The 6,775-nt window shown below is 41.7% G+C and overlaps 1 protein-coding gene across 1 annotated transcript in view; it reads left to right on the forward strand.

Moving 5' to 3' along the window:
• Positions 1–853: 853 nt before the first annotated feature.
• Positions 854–6,775, forward strand: part of Znf329 (zinc finger protein 329) — a 12,906-nt gene continuing 6,984 nt past the window's right edge. The window contains exon 1 of the mRNA XM_028781879.1: positions 854–872. The gene's annotated coding sequence lies outside the window, so the exon portion shown is untranslated. The remainder of the gene's footprint in view (positions 873–6,775) is intronic.

Here is a 6,775-nt window from a genome sequence, read left to right on the forward strand (position 1 = left end):
AAACCAAACCAAACCAAACCAAACCAAACCAAACCAAACCAAACCAAGACAAAATACAAAACGTTTTCTTTCTTGTGTTCAAAATGGAGAAATCCAGTAATAACGATTTTGTTGGTTAATCTTCATTATCAAATTGTCTGGGTTCAGAAACATCTAAGGATATTGGTGAAGTACACCTTTGGTATGGGCCTGGAGAGATAAAGCGGTTAAGAGCACTTATTGCTCTTCCAGAAGATTGGAGTTCAATTCACAGCACCCACATGGCAGCCTATAACCCTGTAACTCCAGCTCTCGAGGATCTAACACCTTTTTCTGGTCATTTTCTGTTTGTTTTGTTTTGTTTTTTGTTTTGTTTTTTGGTCACTGCAAGTACGTGATACAGACATACATGCAGGCAAAACACTCATACACATACGGAGGAAAAATAAGCATAGCTTATTTCCACTAATGATTGTCAAGAAAAGAGGTGTATTTGGCTGTTAGTACTTTCACCTATAATCATATTTTTGTTAAATTATGCAGTAAATAAAAATAAGGCTCTAGAACAAAATTATAACATCGGAAGAGTCCTGGAGATGCTGAGGTAGGAGACTCTCTACCCAGAGCCAACCCTCTCAAAAGACAGAATCGTGGTAGAAAATGAATATCCGCGAGTCATCAATAACTTAGTTATAACTCCGTAAATAAAGATGAGGAGACGTTTCTTCCTGATCACAATGCCTTGCGCCTACCTCTCTGCAGCATCAGAAACCATTGCAAGACTCAGATCAGAGTGCACACTGGTTGGAGGTCCAGGACGCATGCGCATCGCAGGAGCGGGGAATCTGCGCATGCGCAGTTGCCGCGACTATGGCCCCCGCCGGCCGCCTGCAGTGAGTCCTTCCGCGCCTCGGCGCGTTTTGTATCGTAGCTTCCCCTCTGAGTGTTTTGCAGGAGGGAGTCCAGGGGTATTGGAGGGGGTGGCGTGCAGAGCGTCTGCGTCGGGTTTCACGCGGGCCGTGGGAGTTTCGGGCTCACCCGGAGGGTGTGAGCAGGGACGCCGGTGTCCTCGCGGGCGTGCACGCCCCCGGGTCGGAGGGGTTCCTGTCTGGCTGGTGTAGTCGCTCCTCCGCGCTGCTATCGGGTGAGGCTGTCTGGCTCTTTCTGGCGCGTTACTTATGGCGTCCTCGTCTAGAGCCTGGCCGTTCTCGGAGGTTTTGCCGAGATCCTTTGGGTCCCTGGGCCCCTCGGATGTGCCGGTTTCGGGCTGAGTTGGCTACCAGGCTCCAATGAGCGGCGGGGCTCTTTTCTGTGGAATCTTCTAGGTGGTTTCCCTTTCACTTTACTGGTACTGCAAAATAAATCCGTCCGTCCGTCCGTCCATCCATCCATCCATCCATCCATCCTATATCTAACTATCCCTCCCTCCCCAGGGAGGTTCATATGTCTGTTCCTCTGCTTTGTGCTCGGTTTGCTATTTCTTCCTTGGTTTCCAGTGGTTTTATTTCCCTGGAAAAACATGCTTTTGTCCATCCTCCTCCAACAACTTTTGTCTCCATTCTCTCCCTGCCTTCTTCTCTTATTTAATTTGAAAGATTTCATACCAACAGCTAAATTGCAGGCATAATTTAATAGATAATAACGAAACCATCCGGATTATCACGTAGTAACGTTTTGCTGCGTTAGCTTTTCCTTTCTTTGGAACACATGCCCACTATATCTTAGCTCTGTATTTTGTTTTAGATCTTTTCTTAGCTCATATTTTACCTTAAGATCTCTGTCCCCCTCTCTCCCCTGCCCCCTGCCACCGTGTGTGTGTGTGTGTGTGTGTGTGTGTGTGGTTTGAACTAAGCATGTTGTATATGCTAGGCAGTCACTGTCGAGCTTCTTTATTTTAGCCATCCTAAAGTTTATGGAGATCCCTGCCCCATAAGTCTTTTCTGCATCATTTTATAAATGTGAGTGTGAGAATGTGTGTGAATTAGGAATTAGAATATCTTTCTCATCTGAAAAAGCAGTAAGAGAAATATGCACTCTTGTTAGACATGGTGATGGGTGCCCACAATCACAGCACTTGGGAGATGAACAGTTTCTACACAAGCTCAGCACAGCCTTGTAACTGTTAATTTCTCTCCTGAACTTTTAATGAGTGTACCATCAAAGTATCAGCTGGTGAGTAGGCAAATAGATCTGATCCTGGTGGGTCAACAGTCTTCAAACAACAACAGTAGAAACCTGGCCATGTGGGTATACCACATAGTTTATCCTCTGAAGGTATATAGTTCAGTTTTTTGGTTTTTTGTTTTTCTTTTCCTTTCTTGAGACAGGGTCTCACCATTTAATCTTGGCTTGGCTGGAACTGGCAATGTGGACCAGGCTGGCGTGAAGTCAGAGATCCACCATCTCTGCCTCCTGGGTGCTGGGATTTAAGGCCAATGTCACCATGCCTGTCAAGTTTAGAGCCTTTTCCCTTACAAAAACCTGACCATCCTTTTGGACTTCTCAGACTCCAGGACTGTGAGGTATAAATTTCTGTAACTGAGGTCATGAGCAATCTAAAGTAAGACAAGATCTTTGCTTTGTTAAAAAAAAAAAGGGTTATTGTTGTCATGCTTTTGTCTGTCTGTCTGTCTGTCTGTCTGTCTGTCTATTGGGGGTTGGCTAGGCAGAGGCAAGGCTGCCCAGGCTGGCCTCTAACTCTTGATTCACCTACTGGGATTATAAGTGTGCACCCACCATGCCTGTCTTTTATTACTGGCTTCGAAGTTTTATATGTTCTAGATACATGTATATAGTATTGTCTCCCATCTGGTAGTGTCTTTTGTTTGTTTATTTTTTTATTTTTTCGAGACATGGTTTCTCTGTATAGTCCTGGCTGTCCTGGAACTCACTCTGTAGATCAGGCTGGCCTTGAACTCAGAAATCTGCCTGCCTCTGCCTCCCAAGTGCTGGGATTAAAGGCGTGTGCCACCTCCACCCGGCTGGTAGTGACTTTTGACCTTATTGGTTGTGTTAAGTCTTAGACTTTGATAAAATAAGTATCAGTTATAAGTGAAATGAACTTTTTTTTTTAATTCTCAAGATTAGTTACCCACTGTTCACAAGATAGTCACTATCTGAGCTTAGGTAGAACTTGTCAAACCTTAAATTTTTTATTTTATTTTAATTTTATGTGTATGGGTGTTTTATCAGTGTGTATATATGTGAACCAAATGCAGTGCTCACTGAGACCAGAAGGAAATACTTGGTTCTTTGAGACTGGAGTTAGGAGATGGCTCTGAGCCTTCATGAGGGTGCCTGGAACTGCACATGGGTCCTCTGCAAGTCCTCTAATATTTCTTAGGATTTTCTTTCCCTTTTAAAAGTACGTGTTTTTCGTTTAGTTGACACATGGGGCAGTGTATAAATGGAATATAGTGTGAGAAGTGATCTTACTAGTGTTCTGTCTTGCTCTTATTTTAGTCAAGTTAAAAGTAGGTGGTAAAAGTACGATTACATAAAAAGCCTCACGTTTTACATGTCCAGGCAGTTTTTTCCTCCGTTTGTCTTGTAAGGTGGCAAAGGTAGTGCCCAAGCGTGAGTTTCCCTTTAGTAGAAGAACAAAGTGCATAGTATGTTGTTCTGCAGCACCACTCAATGGAAATTTATAGTTAATCCAAATAAATTTAGAAGTAGTAGATGATTGTGTTGTTGTAGCCAACAGAGACATTCTAGGAACACCATGCTTTACCCACAGCTGCAGATGTGGTTTCGCTGTTTACTTTAATAGTGTATATAATCCATCAGTTGTGACACCTTGGAGAAAAATCCACAGAGGCCATGGAAAGTTCCCATGGCTATTAACCTGCTGCAACCTTGCCGGGCAGTAGTGGCACATGCCTTTATTCCTAGCACTTGGGAGGCAGAGGCAGGTAGATTTCTGAGTTTGAGGCCAGCCTGGTCTACAGAGTGAGTTCCAGGACAGCCAGGGCTACACAGAGAAACACTGTCTCAAAAAACCATACCAAAAAAAAAAAAAAAAATCAGCTGCACCCTGTACTTCAGTATACCCAGGAATTCATCATGGTTACTGTTTTTGATGCTGGGGCTGGAACACAGGGTGTGAGACATACTAGGTAAGCATTCTTCCAAATTCCACTCCTAGCTCTGTGGTCTTCCTTTTTCAGTGTAAGTGTTAAAGACTAATACTTTGTGTCCAAGAACTAAGTTTACTTCAGCCTGAGTTCTCATGTTTTGTGACACATTATTTTCATTCTTGCTTAACTTACAGGTATTTTCTAATTCTTACCAAGTTTTTGTTATGTCACTGAGAAATAGGTTATTACATTTTCACTTTTCCAAAGTAGTACAAGTTTGTTTTACCTCCTGCTTTTTTCAGTGTTATTTGCTTTGTATTTGGTATTCTTCTGTTGATTGGTTGTTAGCATGACTGCATTGTATCCAGTAGATTGGTCTCTTCTGTTATTGTCTGGCCGTTGTTCAGTGTGTTCATTGATCTGGCTTATGGTCATGTTAAGGGAATGTTTCACATGTGCTTAGAAAACATTTGGCTTTCAATGTACATGGCTTTTTATCTGGCTCATAAGGCTGACTACTGAACATTTTTGCTGTTTGTTTCTGTCCAGCAGTTTTTCTGAATTTCCATTTCTGAAAGGATCTAAGCCTTTCGTTCTGTTTGTATATACTGGTTTATTCTTCCAGTTGTAGAAGCCTTTCCTCTGTTTGGATGCACAGTACTACTGTTGTATTGCACTGTGATTTTATCTGGTCAGTACTGTTGTTTTTCTTTTCAGCATTGCATTGGATGTATCCGTTTCTCATTTCTTTTTCTTTCTGTTCCCTCCTTTCTTCAGTCCCCCCTCCTTTGAAGAATTGTTTTTGCTTTTTCTGAATTTTTTTTTATTTTATTCTCATTTCCGAATCTTGGTGAACCTGGTAGGTTTTCTCTTCAGTATGTCGAAAGAAACTTTCCATCATTCTTGGCTTTCTACTTTGGTGTTGGGTAATTATGACCAGTCGTATTAAATTTCATCTTTACCTATTTCTGGTCTGTTTTTTCCTTTCTTTTTTTTTTAAAAAAAATTTATTTTAAGAGCATTCAGTAAGGGGTTAGAGAGATGGCTCAGTGGGTAAGAACACTGGCTGCTCTTCCAGAGGTCCTGGGTTCAATTCCTAGTCCTTACATGGTGGCTCACAACCATCTGTAACTCCAGTTCCAGGGATCCCACAGGTTCTTCTGGCCTCTGCAGGCGCCATACATGCATGTGGTACACAGACATACATGCAGAAAAAACACCTATACACATAAAATAAGATCAGGGGAAAAAAGGTCATTTCAGAGCTGTGTATTGATTATTCACTTGTCCTGATTAAGACTTATGTTTCTGAGGAAACCATGATTATATTCCCATGATAGAAGGGAAAGTAAACAGTTTGATGTTTTAACAGCTGCTACCAAATTATCCAACCATGAGCATTGAATAAATACAGGTTTTAACTAACATATTGTGTGCCAGCTGAGCTTTAAGTATGTTATCAAACTTGTATTTATTCATTTAATTAGTTTATTTATAGACAGGGCTTTACTCTGTAACCTTGGCTGATCCAGGACTTGCTATATAGAATAGACTAGCCACATACTTGTGATCCTCCTGCCTCTGCCTCCCAAGTGCTGCATATACAGCACGGGTTTATAATTCTGGATTTCCTTTTTCATTTTACTCAGATCATCCATACACATCTGGTGTCGGGTTGTTTGTTTGTTTGTTTGCCTGCGTATTTGGTTGTTTGTGACAGGGTCTCATGTCGCCTAGGTAGCCTCAAGCTTACTGTGTGGCATAGGATGATTCCCTGAGTGTTCCCCAGTCATCCAGATTCAGCTTCCCACGTGCTGGGAGTATAAGCAGAGGCCACTCCACCCATTGTGTTTTTAGGGTTACAGTTTATGAGTCATGATGGAGAAGATGGGGCAGACAGATCATTTGATCCCAAGACATTTGAGATGAATCTGGGCAACACAGTGAGACCCTGTCTCAAAAACTAGAACAGAACAAAACCCAAACCAAGCGAAAGGAAAACAAAACCCAAACCAAGCGAAAGGAAAACAAAACACAAACCAAGACGATGTAATTCAATGACTGACAGAATGAGAAGATGGTTGTTTTCAGGATTTCTGTTTTCTCGTTAGGATAATATGCATTTTTGTCTTTTTGTGCATCTCTATGAGTTCTTTGTTGATATTGGGTGATAATCTTTATCACTATTTAGTACTTGTTTCCACCTTCCACTTGTCTATTATCTTTCATTGTATTTTGATTTATTGAAAATGTTAGTGTTGATGTTGAGTTTGTTAGTTTGTCTATATGGCCTTGCTTCTTAAGCCCTGCTGCTCAAGGTCTGTCCTGCTGTGAAAGCATCTTTTGTACTTTAGTTTTTGGTTTTATGTGAAAGAGTTTTATCATCTTAAGATACATGTTCTGAGTTAAGTGTCTAATTTTTCTTTAAAGAGAGCCAGTTGTCTTTCTTTTAATTTTTTCTCCCATTGATTGATTGGTTGATTGAGGGCCTGGGCATGTGTGCCATGGCCCATGTAGAGGTCAGAGAACAACTTTGCAGGTTAGTTCTTTCCTTTCACTGTGTGTGACCTGGGGATTGAACTCAGGTTGTCAGTTTGACAAGGGACTTTACCCACTGAGCCATCTCACTGGACCCCGGTTGTTTTAATATGATGAAGTATAAAGAGCAGGAAAGGTAGTAAGGACAAGATTAACAGTGGAGAAGCAGGGAAGGCAGTAAG

The sequence above is a fragment of the Grammomys surdaster genome, unplaced genomic scaffold (assembly GCF_004785775.1).
Source record: "Grammomys surdaster isolate TR1022 unplaced genomic scaffold, NIH_TR_1.0 576, whole genome shotgun sequence".
Lineage (NCBI taxonomy): Eukaryota > Metazoa > Chordata > Mammalia > Rodentia > Muridae > Grammomys > Grammomys surdaster.